The sequence below is a fragment of the Lagenorhynchus albirostris genome, chromosome 13 (genome assembly GCF_949774975.1).
Source record: "Lagenorhynchus albirostris chromosome 13, mLagAlb1.1, whole genome shotgun sequence".
Taxonomy (NCBI): domain Eukaryota; kingdom Metazoa; phylum Chordata; class Mammalia; order Artiodactyla; family Delphinidae; genus Lagenorhynchus; species Lagenorhynchus albirostris.
In genome coordinates, this window is record NC_083107.1 from 12476784 (window position 1) to 12502802 (window position 26019).

Here is a 26019-nt window from a genome sequence, read left to right on the forward strand (position 1 = left end):
GCCCTGAACACAAACGCCCCTCTCCGAGTGGCCCAGCTGCCCACATATGTTGACTGTCTGGGGAGCAGGCAGGCAGATTCTCTGAGTCAGTGTAAGAGGAAGATGTTAGAGAATCAGGGGAGTAGTTTGAAGCTGAGGCCTCTGGACCATGAAAGCCTCCTCTACGTCTCAGACATCACAGGTTAAGGCCCCATCAGCTGCAGAGCCTTGCCTGACAGAACCAGCAGGAGAATGGAAGGGTCTAAGTTGCCCTCTGAGCAAACAGACCTGAGGAAGGAGAGGTGAGTGAAAGCGCATCCTACTTCTCCCTCCCTCAGGTACAGGCAGGTGTCAAATAAATGTAGTCAGTGTAACAGGTGGACAACTGAGGCAGATTTATAGCAACATAAGGGGTTTAGCAGTTTTTGATATATTTTTTAAGATAACATGTCATAATATTCAAGAATATTTTTCCCCACTTTCCCCACTTTCTGATTCTCCTTTTTACTACATATCTCCCTACTTGTTTACCATGTTCTAGACAGCAGTCTACACAGCTGTCCTCAGGGGGAGTTAGCTGAGAACATCAGTAAGACTTTGGGGTTACGAGTGTCTAAATAGTCAATTGTAAGTCCATAGTCCCTACAATATCCTAATGCTAAACATATCTGATTTGTCTCAATTACCTTTCACAGAAAGAAAATGTGAGCTATTAAAATTCCAAAAGTAGGGATTAAAAAATAAATAAACGGTAGGGCATAGAATTTACCCTGTAGAACACTGGAAGAATACAGAATGATATGAGGGGATTTTTTTCCACAAAAGTTAAGAATTTTAAAGTGTGGGAAGACTGCAGGAATGGAAACACGAAGAGAATCTAGTTGACACACACACAGTTGCTCTTTGGCTTCTATGTGGTGGGATTAAAAATGGTGGTGAGGGCTTCCCTGGTGGCGCAGTGGTTGAGAGTCCGCCTGCTGATGCAGGGAACACGGGTTCGTGCCCCGGTCCGGGAAGATCCCACGTGCCGCGGAGCGGCTGGGCCCGTGAGCCATGGCCGCTGAGCCTGCGCATCCGGAGCCTGTGCTCCGCAACGGGAGAGGCCACAGCAGTGAGGGGCCCGCGTACCGCAAAAAAAGAAAAAAGAAAATTACCAGATTATAATGGGAAACTCAATCACGAAGCTACTTCACTTCCAAGGCCATGTCTAGCAAGCATCCCTGACATTCTGAGAGCTGATTTTTTAACATTGTATAGTTGTTTTTTTTAATTTCCTGAGGGTGGCATCATCTTGCCCTAGAACCCTAGAAATCTATGATGTGAGCTCTATTACAGTTTATAGAGTGTACACACAATATCCTTATCTATCACAGATGTATCATGCAACAACATATGTACTGGATCGTATGGCCCAAGTGACACAGCCACTTATATATCATGACCTGAACCTGATGCACAGACCTCTCCTCCCTGCGCCAACTCAGACCTGGCAGCTTTCTGTGTGAGCCACAAATGGGTGGTGTCTTGTACCCAAGTGTGGAATGTATTGTGTCAACATTCCACCGAGCCCACAAACACTCTGCCTCACCATCAGTGGTAGGAGGACAAGGTTCAATTTCTTGTTCTTTACCCTGGATAACATGCGCCAGTCTGAGATGCCTCAGGCATCTGGACCCCTGCCATATCCACTGATTGGCAGCCCATGAATTTTGGTAGGATTTACATCATATTGTCTGGAGCACGTATATTTTTACCAGTCATTTACAGTCCTGGCAATTTCTTGCCCGTTGAATCTAATGAACGTGACGCCATCAATCCAGTCCTGCATTATACGACACACTGTGGAATGTCCAGACAATCAAAGTTTCTTCAGCCTTCACTGTGACAGAGAACAAGAGAATTAACACTGTCCTGGGGGAGAACTGAGGATGTGAACTGCTTTTACTCTAGGTAAACACAAACTATACCAGAAGACTGTATTCGTTTGTGTGTTTTTACTCTCCTGCTCAGCTCTGCATGTGATCAAGCATGGACAAACCTTTTCAAGATAATGAGTACAAAGTCTCAGCTTTGAGAAGAATGAGGTCCAGTGATCTGCTGTACAGCTCAGTGCCTAAAGTGACAGGACCATATAATGAACTGAATTGTTAGGAGGGGAGATTTCAGTATTATCATTAAAAATGAATAAGTAAAATAAAATGGGGCTTCCCTGGTGGCGCAGTTGTTGAGAGTCCGCCTGCCGATGCAGGGGACACGGGTTCGTGTCCCGGTCCGGGAAGATCTCACATGCCTCGGAGCGGCTGGGCCCGTGAGCCATGGCCGCTGAGCCTGCGCGTCCGGAGCCTGTGCTCCGCAACGGGAGAGGCCACAACAGGGAGAGGTCCGCGTACCGCAAAAATAAATAAATAAATAAAATAAAATAAAATAAAATAAAATAAAATAAAATATAAAATCCTAACAACAACAAAATACCCAACGGGATGTGATGAAAATTTTGAAGGAGAACGATATGTCTAAAACTTTGATTGTGGTAAAGATTTCATGAGTGTATGCATCTATCCAAACTCACCAAATTGTCTATGCTAAACATGTGCAGTTTATTGTATATAAATAAAGGTTGTAGAAAAAATCTTAACGTGTCTCAACTCTAGATCACCAGCAGAGGGAGACATAATTCACTCAGAGACAGGACAAGGGCAGGTGCTCTCCTCACAAGCACTCCTGACTATTTAATCCAACATGAAATACCCATAATCTGCATGTATCCTTCCTCTTACCTCTGCCTCTCAGAAGAAGGTGAGAAATCATGATAGATAGATAGATAGATAATAGATAGACACATAAATATAGATACAGATAAGAGCTCTTATTTCTCCCATTGTACCAAGTCAGCCATAGTTATCGTTTATAACTTTATATTTTCCACTACCCATGTTCCCACTGCCATATACAACACCACCTTCGGTGTATAGTAACTCAAATCTTTTACTCATTAATGGATTAACCAATTTGACATTTATGTATTGTGTTACTGTAATCTTCTATTAACTATTAAATTTTACTTCTTTACTTCTGAAAATACTAAGGGGCACGCCAAGAAATGTGCTCAGTTCAAAAGATGCATTTGAAAACTCTGCTTTAGATCTACTTCTCACCAACCTTCCAGTCATGGTTGATCCAATCTTCCGACCATTTGGCCAAACTGTTAATCACTGCTCTTGAATTAGTAAGGATCTCTGACACAGGTTATCTCTGTGCAAGGCAAAGTGGATTAGAGCACATAACTCCAAGTCCTGCCCACTGAGATATTTTCTTCCTGCACGGTCTTACCCCACTATTCTTAAAGTGGCCTTCAATGCTATAAAAATCTACTCTGAAAAGATGAAAGCATATATGACATAAATTTGATCTGAATTATTTTCTTCTTCAATCAGTTTGCTAAAGGGAATCCCCAGAAGCCTGTAGGTACAGCATGAGAGAAAAGGGGGAAGTCTGCAAGTGTTGGTGCCAAGAGAGCTTGAACAACCTTCGTGGGTAAATCCTGTGTGCCTGGGGGACAGAATCAAGCCCTGGCCTTAATATCCCACTTCTACCTGATGATAGAATGCTCTTTTGCATGCATATGTTTATAGACGAGTGGGTCAGTTACCACTCAATTCAGAAAGAGCAACCCAGGTCACAGGACTCCTTTTGGGCCTATAGACAGCATGTAGTCTCTACAAGGAATTAATAGCAAATCAGAACCCATATCAAAAAAAGGGAATTGGGGGCTTCCCTGGTGGCGCAGTGGTTGAGAGTCCGCCTGCCGATGCAGGGGACGCAGGTTCGTGCCCCGGTCCGGGAAGATCCCACGTGCCGCGGAGCGGCTGGGCCCGTGAGCTGTGGCCGCTGGGCCTGCGCATCTGGAGCCTGTGCTCCGCAACGGGAGAGGCCACAACAGTAAGAGGCAAAAAAAAAAAAAAAAAAAAAAGGGAATCGGTATCTTCAGAAGGGATTATGGCATTATTCCAATACTCTGGAGATCTGAACTGTGCTTCTCCCGCTGAGCTTTCTGTAGCCTCCATACACTGTCCCTATCTAACCCCAGGCACTTTAGCTTCACTGGTGCACTAGGTCATAAAGTCCACTGCAGGTTGTACTTAGTGCAGAGTCGTCTTCTCTTCTGGGACTCGCTCAGAAATGGCAACCTTACAAGTTATTAAGCAATCAGTCAGCTTATAGTCTCCATTTTTTTCAGTTACACCTCCTTATCTATATAAAAAATTGGAGAAAAGTATATCCTTTGAGATCTTGGATTACCATACAAACTCTTACCCAAAGGCAGCTTCAACTAAAATTTAATAGACTAGAATCTTTCATTTGGTGCTCGGAATCTTCTTCTGTTCTCCACTCCCCACTTCTCAAGTGACCTAGACTTTCTTACAAGGTCAAACCAAAAATCCTCACATGTAGACAGTGGAAAAAATTATTAAACACCCAGAAAAGCTATGCCTTGTAAGAAGACCATCTTTGGAGTGCAAGGGTCAGCTTTGAGTGAAGATCCCAGAGGAGGTGAAGAACTTATAGGGCAGTGAGAGTTCAGGCAGGCAAATCAATGAAATTATTGTCTTACTTTGTCCAGTTAGTCTGTGGGTGAGTGTGACACAGAACATAGTTTAACATTTACAGACAAAAGTCTTCATCTCCAGCACATGATTTTCCCACTCATCTTATTGATATTTAAATATGGGATTTTTATCTTTATTCCAAGAGAAAGGAAACAAAAACGAGTCAAACATTTAGATACAGATTCTGTCGTGAACATGGAGAGTAAGGTCTTGATTCAGAAAAGTCAGGCAGGGAATCAAACCTGCTTCTCCAGGGTGTGAGAAAACTTATAAAGTTGGGATAAATACATTCACAGAGCCATTCCTGAAGTCCCTATGAGCCAAAATGCTTTTCCATGGACTTTGCCCTCTGTGGGGTGAGAACTTGCTGTTAGTTTTGAAAGGTAACCAGCTCCAATCACAGGTGCCTCAGGGCTCAGGGTCCAGTCCAGCCCACCTTCAGCCGGAGAACTCCCTCTACTGAGTGGGCTGATCTCAACTCTCCCTTAAGGACAAACTCTCTCCTGTTAACACAGAGAACAGCCCTTTGCATCCAGGAGGTGAACAGGCCTCCGTGTGTCTCTCATCTTGTCCAAAGCACCATGGGTTTGGGCTGTTTGGGTGGCAACGTCTACGGAACACCCTGCACTGAGTGTGTAACAGTATCACAGTCTCCATCCCGCAGAGAAAGGACAGCAGGAAAACAAACTCAAGCACCAACAAGACAGTCTTCCCAGGCCATGAATACCAGACACTGGCTTTCACTTTTAAGGACCTCAGGCTAATAGTATCTGACAAGAGACAAAAGTACAGTGAAGCTGCCTGCCTAAGACCTTCCTCATTCAGTTGACTGTGGTCAAAATTAGAGATTCACAGAGGTCTGCTCCCCACCCGGAAGTCATGGAGGTCACTCATTCGACCCTGAAACACTCTTATTATTGGTGCGTGGTGTGCAGTGACTAGTGTTGACTGCTCGTTAGTTTTGTTTACAGGCCTTAACATGGTTTTGTCACATACACGGGACAGAGAGCCTCTTTTAGAATCAGAAGTCTTATCATTTCTGTCTGAAGGTAGGAAAGGAATATTTCAAAGACTTTCCTGACCAAGAATGAGTTTTTAAGAGAGTTTACATTTTCTGTACATTTTAGGACAGTTGGTCATAATACAACAAATAATAATTGGAGACTTTTAAAAGTTTTCTGGTAACTTCACAAAAGAGACAAATTCTCTTTGAAATTCATCCATCTTAAAGAATATTTTTAAAAAGGGGTTTCTGGAAAATTGATTTGTAACAAAAGAAAACACGACAGAATTCTCACTTTCACTTTTTCCCACAGTTTACGTTTCCATGCTCATTGCTGGTTTATTTGTTTCTTAAGGCTTCTGTAAGGAAGTACTAGGAATTTGGTGGCCTAAAACAACAGAAATGAATCCTTTCTCAGGACTGCAAACTTGAAGTATGAATTTAAGGTGTTGTCCAGGCCAGGCCCTCTCTGAAACCTGTAGGTAAGGACCCCTCCTTGCCTTTTTTTCACCTTCTGGTGGCCCCAGGTTTTCCCGAACTAGTGGTATCATAAGTCCAATCACTTGTCTTCACGTGGTCTCTTCTGTGTATTGCTGTCTTTGTGTCCTTTCTCCTCTTCTTGTAAGGCCACCTGTCATATTCATTAAAGGCCCACCATACTGCAGTACGACCACATTTTAATTACCTAATTATATCGACAATGAATATTTTCCAAATAATGCCACATTCTGAGGTCCTAGAGTCTAAAACTTCATTATAATTTTTAGGGGAACAGAATTCATTCAGTAAGAGTGCATAAAAACAATTCTTAATTTAATACTTGTTAAAAGAATTGTATAAAACTAGCTTTAGTATTTATAATACCTTCTCCATTTTGCTTCATATTTGTTTGTTTGTTTTTTTCAGATGTTTATCTTTTGACTTCTTTCACTGCATGGTTAATTAAAGGGCTGGAGTCTTCAGGACAGCAGCCTGCTACCTAGTGGAAACCCCTATTTGTCTTGGTACCTTCAGAAGCCAGAAGTAAGACCCAGAATCTATTTGCTAGCATCATAAAAGAGACCAGGTCAAAGATAGCAAAAACTTAAAGAAATAGAATAAAATAAAAAGGTAAATAATATTTTGACTAGTGAGATATGGAACATAATGTACTTCTGCATGTCCTTCTACACCACGATTTTTCTCAGAAAATGATATTATCGCCATAAAGTTCTGAGTTTAAAGGTGAACATAATTTTTGCTCAGTTATCTTTTCAGCATTGTTTCAAAATCTTATTCTTGAGTATTTCCCAGAGAATATGCACACCATTCTTGTGGAATCTTACTAGTTAATTGTCTAGTTAATTTGTTAATTTGTCTTCATGGTCAATTAAGTCTGGCTTGGATTGCAATTACCCAAACTTGAATAGGACAACAAAGTCTACTCTTTCAACTTCTCCAAATTCTATTTGCAGGACAAAAGCAATTTGACGTTGGCACTATTTTTCTGGAGCCGTTCAATTCACCATGACCTGCACCGGGCTGACATGTGAGAACAGTCACAATGTTTTCCTATTTAATGAAAGCTGGCGTAACAGACTGACCCTCTGAGCAGTGGTAGCCTGGAACCATGTTCCCTACGGACCATTCTTAAATAAAGGTCCAGGAAGGTGTCAATGATAGACACAGGCTACCCTGAGACATTAAAATAAAGGACCCATCATTGCTCTTCGCACAAACTGCGTCTTCTTTTGAACTGTAGACTCATGGCTGTGGCTTCCAACACACAGGCAGTGGGAGCTTAGGTTCTCACACAGAGCTGACAAAAATCAGGAAATCCTGCAGGACCTGGTTCTCCTTGATGGGGAAGAGTCAACAGGGGAAGAGTCTTTCTAAGCACCACTCAGAAAAATATATTATAAAATAATTCTTTTTTCATATTGTTCCATCATCCCAAGTGAAGTTTTTCATCAAAAAAATCCTTTGATTAGTCTGCCCTATATATTTATATTATATATGGCATATATATATTTTATATATATATGAAGAGAGACAGAGATAGAGATATAGATAGAATTATGATAGAATATGCACCAGACTAAAAAAACTGGTTTTCAGGTATTTCATTTTACTGTCTTAGGCATAAAATTCTTATACATTTTCTTTTTTTTTTTTTTTTTGCGCTACGCGGGCCTCTCCCTGTTGTGGCCTCTCCCGTTGTGGAGCACAGGCTCCGGACGCACAGGCTCAGCGGCCATGGCTCACGGGCCCAGCTGCTCCGCGGCATGTGGGATCTTCCTGGACCAGGGCACGAACCCGCGTCCCCTGCATTGGCAGGTGGACCCTCAACCACTGAGCCACCAGGGAAGCCCCTCTGCAGACTTTTGACACAACACAAACTTACAATTACATCATGCCCACGTCCTTAGGTTTATCTACATTCCTTTTCCCCAGACTCCTAATCTCTGATCTGCCAATCTTCTCTCTGATTAACCAGCTACTTTGAAATCGCTGTAAACCCTTATCTCGGGCCAGTTCTCTATGCAGACTAAGATGATAACCAGGGGCACTGCTCATGTACCTGCTAGCTTAACATTTTATTTCAGACCCTGCCATTGATTGGGCTGTAGTGTGGGGACTGTACATCTTTGCTCAGACCAACACATGATACCAGCATAGCCATGGACAAAGCCTGGAGGGGTTTTTTTCCCCTATGGAATTAGCTGGTTTACCACTTCCATGAAGCCAAAATATAAGCCAATGCAGAGGTGTTAGGGCAAGATTGGAAAGTGATATGGGGACCTGGGATACTTGTCCATGGAAATGAAGTGCGCCTGCTGAATTTGCTCAGGCCCAATCCTAAATGAACCATCTCCTTTCTAAGACTGACTGCGGTTGCGACCCACCCACCCTGATAATTTGATGAGTGTGAAATTACCAGGTTACAGTAGGAAGCTCAATCACACAGCTTCTTAATGTCCCATAGACACATCTACCAGAGGTCTGTGACATCCTGTGAGCTGATTTTTGAATAGTGTACAATATTTTTATTTTTTAAGGATGTCATGATCTTGCACTACAAGTCTACAAATCTAAGATGTGGGTTTATAATAGAGCTTTTCAGAGTGTGCTCACGATATCCTTATCTAATCCAAACGTAACCTGCACCAGGTGATGTGTTAGATCATTTGGTCCAAGTGATGGAGCTGCTCATATTGCTACCTGAACCTGATGCAGAGTCGTCTCCTGCTGTGGGCCTCCTGCGATCTGGAAGCCTTCTATATATACCTGATCAATGGGATGTGGTAGTCCCCCTACCTCCTAAGAACGTAATGTGCTCTCTCAACATTTCATGAGGCCTACAGACCTCTGTGCTTCACTTTCTGTGGCAGGAGACGCAAGGTGCGACGACTTGCTATCTATCTTGAGGAGCATATGCCATCCTGCCTCAGACCTCTGGACCCGAGCCATATTCACTGATAGGGAAGGTCATGAATTTTTTAAGTATTTGCATTCCATCCTCTGACCTTATATATTTACAAGTCACCAAGAGTTCTTGCAATTTCTTGATCATTGGGTTTACTTAAAATGTTTTGATCAGCAGGTAGTTTATAGTGCAACACGCTGCGGAACGTCCAGATGATCAACGTTTCTTTGGTCTACATTGTAACAGAGAGCAAGACGGTTAACACTGTCCTTGGACAAGACTGAGGATATGAGCTGGTGTTCATTCTAGATGCAAGCAAACTATATCAGAGGACCACCTTAGATTGTGTGTCTTCACTCTGCTGTTCTGTCATGTAAATGATCAAGTATGGACAAAATTCTATTAAAATAATGGGTATAAAGTTTTAGTTATGCAAGATGACTGAGTTCTAGAGATGTGATCTAAAACACAGTGCCTATTGTTAAAATTTGTTAAGAGGGTAGACCACATGTTAAATATTCTTACCGAATGTACACATACACACAAACACACACCCACAGCTAAAAGCAGCAACAACAAATAAAATGGATGCAAGGAATCTTTTGAAGAATATTTAATATATTACATTTTTCCCTTTAGGTTGTTCTTTGCTTAACCATTTGTAACATTTTGTAGATTGTTGATACTGGAAAACTTGAAGAAATTTAACAGGTTATCTTATATCCAGCAGTGACCAAGGTGCAGTAAGAATGAATCTTAAGTCAACCTGTGTCTTAATGACCTCTAACAGAGAGATGCACTGTATCAATCACTGAGGAGTAGATCACCTATTCCAACGACCTCCTTTTACACATAAAGACAGAGAAACCAAGAGACCTGCACTCCTTGGAGATAAAAAAATTCACTATTATTTCTTCTCATTGTAAGATGAATCCTGAGGCCTCTTTCATGTCTGTGAGTGCCCTGAGAAATCATTGAATGTGATGTGTTTAGTCTCAATGATATTTGTGATCATGTGACTTTAAAAAAATTAAGTTGCCAGTGGAGACTTGTGTTCACCTAATTTGTAACATCCAGTAAAAGCTTCAAGAGAGAAAGTCACCATCAGCTGCAAAGTATCAACATATTAGTACCCACTTGAGCAGATACCAATGAAAATATGACAAGTCCCCAGTCTTCTCAAACCATACGTCCATCCGTCCGCTGGTATCCTTCTTTGGTGTCATTACAGTGAGTCTGAGACAAATTTTACCTCTGCAATCATTAGCCTAAAGGCTCAAAATGCACCGTATTATTACTACCAACAACATAAGAATTTGTATCTCAAAATGTGACAGCCCTGAACAAAGAGAGTCCACTGATTCAGTTATTTCTTCTTATCCAGGTTACCAATGTCTAACAGGGGAGATCTGGTGGAAAGCTCAGGGAAAGGGACTTAGAAATGTTGTTTATTCCCATCTCAGATGACAGTGGCTGGAACCATACATCCTTCTGTTTTTGCAAGATGTTATATATTTCCAGGTCAGATTAGGACAACTACTAGAAGTTATTTGGTGTGTACAATTAAGCATACTCATTACAAATATGTTTATGGGACATTCCAGGATAACATGACAGCTAGTTTGGAACAGTCACAATAAACATGACCCTCTGTATACAACATGATCATCTATAGGATAAAAGGTAACTAAACATGAGTTGATGCACTATATAAAAGGGTGAGAATTTTATTTCAAGAGATCTTGATATACTTGTTTCTCATAAAAACAATTATGGATTTAAGATATAGATTTGAATTTTGCAGCAAACTGTAGCAAAAGGCAAGTTAAAAGGATAAGTCAGGGCTTCCCTGGTGACGCAGTGGTTGAGAGTCCGCCTGCCAATGCAGGGGACACGGGTTCGTGCCCCGGTCCGGGCGGAGTGGCTGGGCCCAAGAGCCATGGCCGCTGAGCCTGCGTGTCCGGAGCCTGTGCTCCGCAACAGGAGAGGCCACAACAGTGAGAGACCCGCGTACCGCAAAAAAATAAAAAAAGGATAAGTCAAATGGAAGAATAATGTTTGAGGAGCCTATCATTTTCTGTTCTTCATCCTTTGCTCCATTGACAATTCTTCTGCCATAGTTCATCCCCCAATATTGTTAAATGCCATATCTGCTCAGTGAGGGTTTTATTTTTTCCCCTGAATCTGAAAATCTAACAGACAGTGAGGTAGATTCCTCAAATCAAATTATCTATATTGATGTTGACACTAAAAAGTACAGTTTTGCTTATTTAATACTTGAAATAAAGACAAAAATCTTATTTTAAGACTGGGTGTTAGTTTTAGTTGGTACTTATTTCTATACCCTCATTCTCAGGAGCTAAACCCCCATTGGGAAATGAAGTTCTGTCTCATCTATGTCTGTGCATAAAATGACTGAGCTTTCTGAAGCTATGGCTTTGGAGACAACATCTACCAGTGTCCTCTACCAGAGTCTGCATTCCCCTGCCTGGGGTGGTGAAATATTATTGTGGCCCTTAACTCTATTCTTGAGATATATCAATTCCTTATTTTCTTCACTATTGAGTCTTAGGAAACACAGAGACGGTATGAAAGCTAGCTGTGTCTTTGTCATATTCTGCGATTTAGATTCTCTTTTCTTTTTTTAACATCTTTACTGGAGTATAATTGCTTTACAATGGTGTGTTAGTTTTTGCTTTATAACAAAGTGAATCAGTTATACATATATATATGTCCCCATATCTCTTCACTCTTGCATCTCCCTCCCTCCCACCCTCCCACTCTCCCTATCCCACCCCTCTAGGTGGTCACAAAGCACCGAGCTGATCTCCCTGTGCTATGCGGCTGCTTCCCACTAGCTAGCTATTTTAATCCCGACTTGCCCCTAGGTTCTTCTGACCATTTTTTTTTCTTTTTTTTTTTTAGATTCCATATATACGTGTTAGAATACAGTATTTGTTTTTCTCTTTCTGACTTACTTCACTCTCTATGACAGTCTCTAGGTCCATCCATCTCACTAAAAATAATTCAGTTTCGTTCCTTTTTATGGCTCAGTAATATTCCACTGTATATATGTGCCACAGCTTTTTCCATTCATCTGCTGATGGACACTTAGGTTGTTTCCATGTCCTGGCTATTGTAAATAGAGCTGCAATGAACATTTTGGTACATGACTCTTTTTGTTTTTTGTTTTTTACATCTTTATTGGAGTATAATTGCTTTACAATGGTGTGTTAGTTTCTGCTTTATAACAAAGTGAATCAGTTATACATATACATATGTCCCCATATCTCTTCCCTCTTGAGTCTCCCTCCCTCCCACCCTCCCTATCCCACCATCTAGGTTGTCACAAAGCACCTAGATGATCTCCCTGTGCTATGCAGCTGCTTCCCACTAGCTATCTATTTTATGTTTGGTAGTGTATGTATGTCCATGCCACTCTCTTGCTTTGTCACAGCTTACCCTTCCCCCTCCCCATATCCTCAAGTCCATTCTCTAGTAGGTCCGTGTCTTTATTCCTGTCTTACCCCTAGGTTCTTCATGACATTTTTTTTCTTAAATTCCATATACATGTGCTAGCATACGGTATTTGTCTTTCTCTTTCTGACTTACTTCACTCTGTATGACAGACTCTAGTTCCATCCACCTCATTACAAATAACTCAATTTCATTTCTTTTTATGGCTGAGTAATATTCCATTGTATATATGTGCCACATCTTCTTTATCCATTCATCCAATGATGGACACTTAGGTTGTTTCCATCTCCTGGCTATTGTAAATAGAGCTGCAATGAACATTTTGGTACGTGAGTCTTTTTGAATTGTGGTTTTCTCAGGGTATATGCCCAGTAGTGGGATTGCTGGGTCATATGGTAGTTCTATTTGTAGTTTTTTAAGGAACCTCCATACTGTTCTCCATAGTGGCTGTACCAATTCACATTCCCACCAGCAGTGCAAATATCTAGAATAAACCTACCTAAGGAGACAAAACACCTGTATGCAGAAAATTATAAGACACTGATGAAACAATTAAAGATGATACAAATAGATGGAGAGATATACCATGTTCTTGGATTGGAAGCATCAACATTGTGAAAATGACTATACTACACAAAGCAATCTACAGATTCAATGCAATCCTTATCAAACTACCACTGGCATTTTTCATAGAACTAGAACAAAAAAATTCACAATTTGTATGGAAACACAAAAGACCCCGAATAGCCAAAGCAATCTTGAGAACGAAAAACGGAGCTGGAGGAATCAGGCTCCCTGACTTCAGACTATACTACAGAGCTACAGTAATCAAGACAGTATGGTACTGGCACAAAAACAGAAATATAGATCAATGGAACAGGATAGAAAGCCCAGAGATAAACCCATGCACATATGGTCACCTTATCTTTGATAAAGGAGGCAGGAATATACAGTGGAGAAAGGACAGCCTCTTCAATAAGTGGTGCTGGGAAAACGGACAGGTACATGTAAAAGTATGAGATTAGATCACTCCCTAACACCATATACAAAAATAAGCTCAAAATGGATTAAAGACCTAAATGTAAGGCCAGAAACTATCAAACTCTTAGAGGAAGACATAGGCAGAACACTCTATGACATAAATCACAACAAGATCCTTTTTGACCCACCTCCTAGAGAAATGGAAATAAAAACAAAAATAAACAAATGGGACCAGATGAAACGTCAAAGCTTTTGCACAGCAAAGGAAACCGTAAACAAGATGAAAAGACAACCCTCAGAATGGGAGAAAATATTTGCAAATGAAGCAACTGACAAAGGATTAATCTCCAAAATTTATAAGCAGCTCATGCAGCTAAATATCAAAAAAACAAACAACCCAATCCAAAAATGAGCAGAAGACCTAAATAGACATTTCTCCAAAGAAGATATACAGATTGCCAACAAACACATGAAAGAATGCTCAACATCATTAATCATTAGAGAAATGCAAATCAAAACTATGAGATATCATCTCACACCGGTCAGAATGGCCACCATCAGAAAATCTACAAACAATAAATGCTGGAGAGGGTGTGGAGAAAAGGGAACCCTCTTGCGCTGCTGGTGGGAATGTAAATTGATACAGCCACTATGGAGAACAGTATGGAGGTTCCTTAAAAAACTAAAAATAGAAATACCATGTGACCCAGCAATCCCACTACTGGGTGTATACCCTGAGAAAACCATAATTCAAAAAGAGTCATGTACCACAATGTTCATTGCAGCACTATTTACAATAGCCAGGACATGGAAGCAACCTAGTGTCCATCAACAGATGAATGGATAAAGAAGACGTGGCACGTAAATACAATGGAATATTACTCCGCCATAAAAAAAACATGAAATTGAGTTATTTGTAGTGAGGTGGATGGACCAAGAGTCTGTCATATAGGGTGAAGTAAGTCAGAAAGAGAAAAACAAATAGTGTATGCTAACACATATATATGGCATCTAAAAAAAAAGGTTCTGAAGAACCTAGGGGCAGGACAGGAATAAAGACGCAGACATAGAGAACAGACCTGAGGACACAGGAGGGGAAGGGTAAGCTGGGACAAAGTGAGAGAGTAGCATTGACATATATACACTACCAAATGTAAAATAGATAGCTAGTGGGAAGCAGCCATTTAGCACAGGGAGATCAGCTCAGTGCTTTGTGACCACCTAGAGGGGTGGAATAGGGAGGGTGGGAGGGAGATGCAGGAGGGAGGAGGTATAGGGATATAGGTATATGTATAGCTGATTCACTTTGTTAAAAAGCAGAAAGTAACACACCATCTTAAAGCAATTATACTCCAATAAAGATGTTTTTTTAAAAAAACTCACAGTCAATATTCTTTGAGACTCTGCATTGAAAATTTTATGAACTGCTGTATCGCAAATCGCTGTTAGATGGCAGACATATGCTGAATAAACACAAGACATAATCCTGTTCTCAGAAATACTGAGAAGGTAAGTGACACTGTACCATTTTCAACAGGAGCCCCTAAGGCTTGAATGGCTTCCGGCATGGTGGGGACACCTGGGGAGGAGCTGTCTTCTGCTGAGTGGTGGAGAAACCCTCTTAAATGCTCTGTGCTCTGTGGCTGGAAGCCCTGCCTTGTCCCTCCCCTCTGTGATGGCTGTGTCCCCAGTGCCCATCTCTACCCGCCTCAGGAAGCACCTCGGGAAAATGGGGATGCCAGCTTTTCTCCTCTTCCTCTTGCTGTTCTGAGTCTGGTGAGGAAGGAGGACTCAGGCTTCAGCCTCAGTTTCTCTGCATTGAACATGCACATGCCCTTGAAGAGGAAGTTGTTAGTCTGTTATTTTCTGATCAGAAATGCATCAAATGGAATGAGCTACCTACATGCTTCGTTTGCATATTGGGGATGTCAATGTTTGCTCTCCTACTGCGATGCCACTGGGGACACTGTGTGGACACCGTCTCTAGCCTTCCTCCCTGTGTCCCAGGAGAGAGGGGCCCCATCACCTGCAGGGCCAGCCAGAGAATTCACAGCGTCCTGGCCTGACATTAGCAGAAAGCAGGACCAGCCGCTGAGCTCCTGCACACTGACACTTACCCCTGGTCATGAGGCAGTGGGTCTGCACAGACATCGCTCTCATCACCAGCAGGAGAACTGCCTTCAGGAGTCCCGGGACACTCCTCCTGTCATCACTCTGAGCCCAAGCCTAACCCAGCTTTCTCTCCTAGAGCTCTTAAGCTTTCTGGGGCCATCTCAGGGGAATAAGGCTGGGCCAACCCCCTCTCCTCCTGACCCTCCCTTCCCACCTCCTCTATGGGCACCTCCAGTGCATCTCACCTTCATCACTGAGTGAAGCACTTTGGTGTGTTCTGTAGACCTTCTACTCTGAATTCACTGATTTCAATTCATCTTTATGTCATACACATGCATCCTCATCTTGAGATTTGAGGCCCTTGTTTCTCACATCCTGACCCATTGTTATCCTGTAGTTCTAATTCCACTCCATGAATCCTTGTGGAGGAGTCGTTGTTGGCAGGTTGAGGTTATTGGAAACCATAAAGTAAGATACAAATACTCAGATGCTAGCAATAAGGGACAGGGGAAGACCTGGCCCATTGAGAACAAGAGTCCTGGCAGCCATGAGAAGCAATGAACCCTGGGGCAGGGGGGACATCCCTCCTCACTCTGAGTCAGACCCAAGGCTGAGAACAGGCTTGAGTGTTCTCAAGTGGAGTGGTTTCGTCTGTGTGACTACACTTGCACCTGAGGTCACCTGTGCTGCTCTTAGGGAGGGAAGCCACCAGGGGAGGTTCTGCCTATGGGATGAGCTCTGGAAAGAAATATTTCTCCTCTTGAGTCCCTGGCACACTACATATCTCCCCCAGTGCCTACAGCTTCACAGGGTCCCCCAGACCTCCCTCGGATCACTCAGAGTCCTCAGCAATGAGCAGGTCCCTGATGGCCCATCAGGAACTTGGGTGTGGGGTCCTGGGCTTCATCACCATCAGGCTCTGTAGTGGGGAAGTGGCCATAGAGCAATGAACTCACTGTTGATTTGAAAGGTTCATGCTCATTTTTCAAAATATAAGATCATTTTTATGACCACCTAGAGGGGTGGGATAGGGAGAGAGGGAGGGAGACACAAGAGGGAGGGGATATGGGCATATATATATATATATATATATATATATATATATATATGTATAGCTGACTCACTTTGTTACACAGCAGAAACTAACACACCACTGTAAAGCAATTATACTCCAATGAAGATGTTAAAAAAATATATATAAAATCAATTTTATAATGCAATTTAGGTTACGGTAACTTAGCAAAGCAAGGAAAAACAAGAAATGTGTCATACTTATATCAATTAGAGGATGTTGATTTATGTTACTAATGTATGTAACTTTAATTTGATTTAAGTCTCTGCCAAAATAAACTTTATTTCCTATAACTTAAAATGTTTATATATGCTGAGAATATAAAACATAGGTAAAAAACATTGAAGATGATTCAAAGAAATAGAATATATCCCATGCTCTTGGATTGGAAGAATTGACATTGTTAAAATGGCCATACTACCCAAAGCAATCTACAGATTTAATGCAATCTCTATCAAATTACCCATGACATTTTTCACAGGACTAGAACAAATAATCCTAAAATTTATATGGAACCACAAAACACCAAAATTACAAAGTAATCCTGAGGAAAAAGAACCTAGCTGGAGGCATAACCCTCCCAGACTTCAGACAATAGTACAAAGTTACAGTAATCAAAACAGCATAGTATTGGCACAAAAACAGACCAATGGAACAGACTAGAGAGCTCAGAAAAAAACCCACACACCTACTGTCAATTAATCTTCAGCAAAAGAAGAAAGAATATTCAATGGAGAAAAGACAGTCTGTTCAGCAAGTGGTGTTGGGAAAGTTGGACAGCTCATCTAAACCAATGAAGTTAGAACACTCCCTCACAAAACACACAAAAATAAATTCAAAATGACTTAAAGCCCTAAATATAAGACATGGCACCATAAAACTCCTAGAAGAGAACATAAGGAAAACATTCTCTGATGTATATTGTAGCAGTATTTTTTCAGATTAGTCTCTCAAGACAAAAGAAATAAAAGCAAAAGTAAACAAATGGGACCTAACCAAACTTACAACTTTTGCACAGAAAGGAAACCATAAACAAAATGAAAACACTACCTACAGACTGGGAGAAAATATTTATAAACGATGTGACCAAGAGGGCTTAATTTCCAAATATACAAACAGTTCCTACAACTCAATGTCAAAAAACTAACAATGCAATCAAAAAACTGGCAGAAGACCAAAATAGACACTTCTCCAAAGAAGACATACAAATGGGCAACAGGTACATGATAAGATGCTCAACATTGCTAATTATTAGAGAAATACAAATCAAAACTACAAACAGATATCACCTCATACCAGTCAAATTGGCCATCATCAAAAAGTCTACAAATAGGAAGGAGCTTCAAGATGGTGGAAGAGTAAGACGTGGAGATCACCTCCCTCCCCACAAATACATCACAAATACATCTACATGTGGGACAACTCCTACAGAACAGCTACTGAGTGCTGCCAGAAGACCCCAGACCTCCCAAAAGGCAAGACACTCCCCACGTACCTGGGTAGGGCAAAAGAAAAAACAGAGACAAAAGAATAGGGATGGGACTGGCACCAGTGGGAGGGAGCTGTGAAGGAGGAAAAGTTTCCACACACTAGGAAGCCCCTTCGCGGGCAGAGACTGTGGATGGCGGAGGGGGAAAGCTTCGGAGCCACAGAGGAGAGCTCAACAACAGGGGTGTGGAGGGCAAAGCGCAGAGACTCCCGCACTGAGGATCGACCGGCACTCACCAGCCCGAGAGGATTGTCTGCTCACCCGCCGGGGCGGGCGGGGGCTGGGAGCTGAGGCTCGGGCTTCGGGAGATCGCAGGGAGAGGACTGGCTGCCTCAACACAGCCTGAAGGGGCAAGAGACTTTTTCTTGCCTCTTTGTTTCCTGGTGCACAAGGAGAGGGGATTAAGAGCGCTGCTTAGAGGAGCTCCAGAGACGGGCGCGAGCCGCGGCAAACAGCGCGGACCCCAGAGACGGGCATGAGACGTTAAGGCTGCTGCTGCCGCCACCAAGAACCCTGTGTGCGAGCACAGGTCACTATCCACACCTCCCCTCCCGGGAGCCTGTGCAGCCCGCCACTGCCAGGGTCCCAGGATCTAGGGACACCTTACCCGGGAGAACGCACGGCACGCCTCAGGTGCCTCTGCCGCACAGGCCCGCCCCGCACTCTGTGCCCCTCCCTCCCCGCGGCCTGAGTGAGCCAGTACCCCCGAATGAGAGGCTCCTTTAACCCCGTCCTGTCTGAGCGAAGAACAGATGCCCTCAGGTGACCTACAGGCAGAGGCGGGGCCAAATCCAAAGCTGAACCCTGGGAGCTGTGAGAACAAAGAAGAGAAAGGGAAATCTCTCCCAGAAGCCTCAGAAGCAGCAGATTAAATCTCCACAATCAACTTGATGTACCTGTATCTGTGGAATACCTGAATAGACAATGAATCATCCCAAATTGAGGAGGTGGACTTTGGGAGCAACTATATATATATATTTTTTTTTCCCTTTTTCTCCTTTTGTGATTTTGTGTGTGTGTATGCTTCTGTGTGTGATTTTGTCTGTATAGCTTTGCTTTTTACCATATGTCCTAGGGTTCTCTCTGTCTGGGGTTTTTTTGTTTGTTTGGTTTTATTTTGTTTTTTTTTAATATACTTTTTGGTGCTTGTTATCATCGGTGGATTTGTTTTTTGGTTGGGTTGTTCTCTTCCATAATTCCTTCTTTTTTTCTTCTTTCTTTTATTACTTTTAAAAATTGTTTCTAATAATTATTTCTTATTTTAATAACTTTATTTTATTTTATCTTCTTCTTTCTTTGTTTCTTTTTTTTTTCTCCCTTTTATTCTGAGCCGTGTGGATGACAGGCTCTTGGTGCTCCAGCCAGGAGTCAGGGCTGTGCCTCTGAGGTGGGAGAGCCAAGTTCAGGACACTGGTCCACAAGAGACCTCCCAGCTCCACATAATATCAAATGGCGAAAATCTGGCGGAGATCTCCATCTCAACACCAAGACCCAGGTCCACTCAACGACCAGCAAGCTACAGTGCTGGACACCCTATGCCAAACAACTAACAAGACAGGAACACAACCACCCATTAGCAGACAGGCTGCATAAAATCATAATAAGGCCACAGACACCCCAAAACACACCACCAGATGTGTACCTGGCCACCAGAAAGACAAGATCCAGCCTCATCCACCAGAACACAGGCACTACTCCCCTCCACCAGGAAGCCTACAAAACCCACTGAACCAACCTTAGCCACTGGGGACAGACACCAAAAACAATGCGAACTAAGAACCTGCAGCCTGCGAAAAGGAGACCACAAACACTCTAAGTTAAGCAAAATGAGAAGACAGAGAAACACACAGCAGATGAAGGAGCAAGGTAAAAACCCACCAGACCTAACAAATGCAGAGGAAATAGGCAGTCTACCTGAAAAAGAATTCAGAATAATGATAGTAAAGATGATCCAAAATCTTGGAAATAGAATGGAGAAAATACAAGAAACGTTTAACAAGGACCTAGAAGAACTAAAGAGCAAACAAACAGAGATGAACAACACAATAAATGAAATTTAAAATTCTCTAGAAGGGATCAATGGCAGAATAATGAGGCAGAAGAATGGATACGTGACGTGGAAGATAAAATAGTAGAAATAACTACTGCAGAGCAGAATAAAGAAAAAAGAATGAAAAGAATTGAGGACAGTCTCAGAGACCTCTGGAACAACATTAAAACTTCCCTAATATGGGAAAGGAAATAGTTAATCAAGTCCAGGAAGCACAGAGAGTCCTATACAGGATAAATCCAAGGAGAAACACGACAAGACACATATTAATCAAACTATCAAAAATTAAATACAAAGAAAACATATTAAAAGCAGCAAGGGAAAAACAACAAATAACACACAAGGGAATCCCCATAAGGTTAACAGCTGATCTTTCAGCAGACACTCTGCAAGCCAGAAGGGATTGGCAGGACACATTTAAAGTGATGAAGGAGAAAAACCTACAACCAAGATTACTCTACCCAGCAAGGGTCTCATTCAGATTTGACAGAGAAATTAAAACCTTTACAGACAAGCAAAAGCTAAGATAATTCAGCACCACCAAACCAGCTTTACAACAAATGCTAAAGGAACTACTCTAGGCAGGAAACACAAGAGAAGGAAAAGACCTACAATAACAAACCCAAAACAATTAAGAAAATGGTAATAGGAACATACATACATATCGATAATTACCTTAAATGTAAATGGATTAAATGCTCCACCCAAAACACACAGACTGGCTGAAAGGATACAAAAACAAGACCCATATATAGGCTGTCTACAAGAGACCCACTTCAGACCTAGGGACACATAGAGACTGAAAGTGAGGGGATTGAAAAAGATATTCCATGCAAATGGAAACAAAAAGAAAGCTGGAGTGGCAATTCTCATATCAGGCAAAATAGACTTTAAAACAAAGACTATTACAAGACACAAAGAAGGACACTACATAATGATCAAAGGATCAATCCAAGAAAAATATATAACAATTGTAAATATTTATGCACCCAACATAGGAGCACCCCAATACATAAGGCAAATACTACCAGCCATTAAAGGGGAAATCGACAGTAACACATTCAGAGTAGGGGACTTTAACACCCCACTTTCACCAATGGGCAGATCATCCAAAATCAAGGTAAATAAGGAAACACAAGCTTTAAATGATACATTAAACAAGATGGACTCAATTAATATTTATAGGATATTCCATCCAAAAACAACAGAATACACTTTCTTCTCAAGTGCTCATGGAACATTCTCCAGGATAGATCATATCTTGGGTCACCAATCAAGCCTTGGTAAATTTTAGAAAATTGAAATCGTATCAAGTATCTTTTCCAACCACAATGCTATGAGTCTAGATATCAATTACAGGAAAAATTCTGTAAGAATACAAACGCATGGAGGCTAAACAATACACTATTTAATAACCAAGAGATCATGGAAGAAATCAAAGAGGAAATCAAAAAATACCTAGAAACAAATGACAATGAAAACACGACGACCCAAAACCTAAGGGATGCAGCAAAAGCAGTTCTAAGAGGGAAGTTTATAGCAACACAATCCTACCTTAAGAAACAAGAAACATCTCAAATAAACAACCTAATCTTACACCGAAAGCAATTAGAGAAAGAAGAACCAAAAAAACCCAAAGTTAGCAGAAGGAAATAATCATAAAGATCAGATCAGAAATAAATGAAAAAGAAATGAAGGAAACGATAGCAAACATAAATAAAACTAAAATCTGGTTCTTGAGAAGATAAACAAAATTGATAAACCATTAGCCAGACTCATCAAGAAAAAAAGGGAGAAGACTCAAATCAATAGAATTAGAAATGAAAAAGGAGAAGTAACAACTGACACTGCAGAAATACAAAAGATCATGAGAGATTACTACAAGCAACTCTATGCCGATAAAATGGACAATCTGGAAGAAATGGACAAATTCTTAGAAATGCACAACCGGCCGAGACTGAATCAGGAAGAAATAGAAAATATGAACAGACCAATCACAAGCACTGAAATTGAAAGTGTGATTAAAAATCTTGCAACAAACAAAAGCCCAGGACCAGATGGCTTCACAGGCGAATTCTATCAAACATTTAGAGAAGAGCTAACACCTATCCTTCTCAAACTCTTCCAAAATATAGCAGAGGGAGGAACACACCCAAACTCATTCTACGAGGCCACCATCACACTGATACCAAAACCAGACAAAGATGTCACAAAGAAAGAAAACTACAGGCCAATATCACTGATGAACATAGATGCAAAAATCCTCAACAAAATACTAGCAAACAGAATCCAACAGCACATTAAAAGGATCATACACACACAGCAAAAGAAACCATAAACAAGATAAAAAGACAACCCTCAGAATGGGAGAAAATATTTGCAAATGAAGCAACTGACAAAGGATTAATCTCCAAAATTTACAAGCAGCTCATGCAGCTCAATATCAAAAAAACAAACAACCCAATCCAAAAATGGGCAGAAGACCTAAATAGAAATTTCTCCAAGGAAGATATACAGACTGCCAACAAACACATGAAAGAATGCTCAACATCATTAACCATTTGAGAAATGCAAATCAAAACTATAATGAGATATCATCTCACACCAGTTAGAATGGCCATGATCAAAAAATCTATGAACAATAAATGCTGGAGAGGGTGTGGAGAAAAGGGAACCCTCCTCTTGCACTGTTGTTGGGAATGTAAATGATACAGCCACTATGGAGAACAGTATGGAGGTTCCTTAAAATATTAAAAATAGAACTACCATACCACCTGTCCCACTACTGGGCATATACCCTCAAAAAGCCATAATTCAAAAAGAGTCATTTACCACAATGTTCACTGCAGCTATGTTTACAATAGCCAGGACATGGAGGCAACCTACGTGTCCATCAACAGTTGAATCGATAAAGGAGATGTGGCACATATATACAATGGAATATTTCTCAGCCATAAAAAGGAACGAAATTTGTAGTGAGGTGGATGGACCTAGAGTATGTCATTCAGAGTGAAGTAAGTCAGAATGAGAAAAACAAATACCATGTGCTATCACATATATATGGAATCTAAAAAACAAAAAAAAAAAAGTCATGAGGAACCTAGGGGCAAGACGGGAATAAAGATGCAGACCTACCAGAGAATGGACTTGAGGATATGGGGAGGGGGAAGCGTAAGCTGGGACAAAGTGAGAGAGTGGCATGGACATATATACACTACCAAACGTAAGATAGATAGCTAGTGGAAAGCAGCCGCATAGCACAGGGAGATCAGCTTGGTGCTTTGTGACCACCTAGAGGGGTGGGATAGGGAGGGTGGGACGGAGGGAGATGCAAGAGGGTAGAGATATGGGGATATGTATATGTATAACTGATTCACTTTGTTATAAAGCAGAAACTAACACACCATTGTAAAGCAATTATACTCCAATAAAGATGTTTAAAGAAAAGTCTACAAATAATAACTTCTGGAGGGGGGTGTGGAGAAAAGGGAACCCTCCTACACTGTCGATGGGAATGTAAATTGATGCAACCACTATGGAAAATAGTATAAAGTTCCTTAAAATAAAAATACAGTTACCATATGATACAGCAATCACACTCCTGGACATATATCCAGAAAAGACAAAAACTCTAATTTGAAAAGATACATGCACCCCAATGTTCACTGCAACACTATTTATAATAGCCAAGACATGGAAGCATTGTAAGTGTCTATCAACAGATGAATGGATAAAGATATGTGAGATATATAGATAGATAGATATAGATATAGATGAAGGAATATTACTCAGCCATGAAAAAGAACAAAATATTGCCATTTGCAGCGTGGACCTAGAGATTATAATACTAAATGAAGTAAGTCAGAGAAATACAAATGTTATATGATGCCACTTGTATGTGGAATCTAAAAAATAACACAAATGAAATTTGCAAAACAGAAACAGACTCACAGAAATAGAAAACAAACTAATGGTTACCCAAGGGGAAAGGGGTGGGGGAGAGATAAATTAAGACTATGGGATAAAGAGATACATGAGGATCTTAAAACAGGGAAATTATCCTGGATTATCTCTGGTTTACCCCTGCTGGTGAGTCCTTGTTCACTCAGGCTGGGGCTATTGACATTTGATAGGTCCTATAGATAAAAATATTGAAAACTTTAGCCCTTGCTTTCAAGGAAGACACTGCCTTTTGGGGAAGATGATCCCTTAGATATACAAATGATTACAGTATAACTGATTTAGGCTGTGGTTATAGGTAAAGACAAAAGGGACTGTAGTGGGAAAAGGGTGGAACACTGCACAAAAGAGACACTGCACGAGGAAAGTTTTTACAGAGGAAAAGGGATTTTCATGGGTATAAGATGGGGACGAGTATTTCTTTTCCCCGGGAAGAGGTTGGGGCAGCATCTCACTGCTGTTATGAAGTCTCACTTTAGGGATGTCCCTTCCCTAAGGCATCACAGAAATATTCTTCACTCTTGCAAGGAAGCCAAGTAGAGGGAGGCCCTACCCTTCTTTCCAAGAACCTCAGCACCCTCGAAAGGTCAGACTGAGTTCTTTTTCTCATGTCTCTGTTTTCTAGACTATGACCTACTTTAGGGAAAGGCTGACTCAACTTTGGATGCCGAGGAGTTCCAAAATTTAAATGGTTGAGAATCTGTGTTTCCAGTGGGCATGCCATCTCTCACATGGGCAATGACCATGGCGGGGGGTGGGAATCAAGGAAGGGAAAATTTTTAATTAAAAAATGCAGTATATATATATATATATATATATATATATATTCCATTTTATATATAATATATTCCATTTTATATATTATATATATAATATATAAAAGGAGGTGTGAAAGGAGGAAAACCTGCCATTTGCAACCACAGGGATGGACCTTGAGCACATTATGCTCAATGAGGTAAGTCAAAAAGAGAAAGACAAGTACTGTATGATATCACTTATATGTGGCATCTAAAACAGTTAAACTTGTAAGAAAGGGATGATCAATCAGGAGTTTTCTCCAGGCCACATATACTTGTGCAAACCCAGCCTGCGCCCTCTGCTCCCGTCTCCCACAGAGCTCGTCCCATTTTCCTGCAGAGCAGTGAGGTTGCTTCCGTCACACACAACACATCACTCAGGTCCTGGTCCTGCCCCAACAGGATCAACAGGGCTGGGTATGGAGCTGATGCTCTGCTGACCACCGGCAGGGCTGCCGCAGAGAAGGCTACCGGATCTGTCTGCAGCTCGATGCTGGCTCTGTCTGCTCCAAGGCTCTGGCACCTGCATGGACTATTCCATGGAGGTCAGGGTGACATCAGTGAGCTGTCACCTCCATGACCACACAGGGCCACGCAGAACTCCTCCCACTCTCAGACCCCAGGCTCATTTTTCCCATTAAAATCGATCTCAACCTGCTGATTCCTTTCTTTGGTCACTAAAGATGCTTTTGTAGAATCAGCAGAAGTCCCTACCTACAGTGAGGAAAGAACATTCCAGTTCAAAATGCTTCCTTGAATTCCTGAGGATTCTACATACAGCAGTAACGGGATTGTTCAGCCTGCTTGTTTGCCCAGGTCTCATGTTCTCTGGGAACACGTAGTTCTAAAGTCAAAACGGTCAGAGTGACCACAGGACTGTGTCCTGTCCCTGGGGAACTGCCTACCACCTCATTTCCCTGCTGTGTTCGGTTCACCCCTTATGGTAACTGACAGGGTCCTCCTAAGGAAGGTTGCCAACAGACAGACAGACCCACAGAAAGAAACAAGGGGCCCAGACTAAACCAGACAGGCAGGCGTGCTCCGTGAAGGTGCAGAAGACTAAAGGAGATTGCTGACATCCCAGGA

At 41.6% G+C, this 26019-nt stretch overlaps 1 gene segment (V, D, J or C); it reads left to right on the forward strand.

The window, feature by feature from the left end:
* The window catches only part of LOC132531895 (immunoglobulin kappa variable 2-29-like), a 52143-nt gene that overhangs the window by 781 nt on the left and 25343 nt on the right, over positions 1-26019 (forward strand).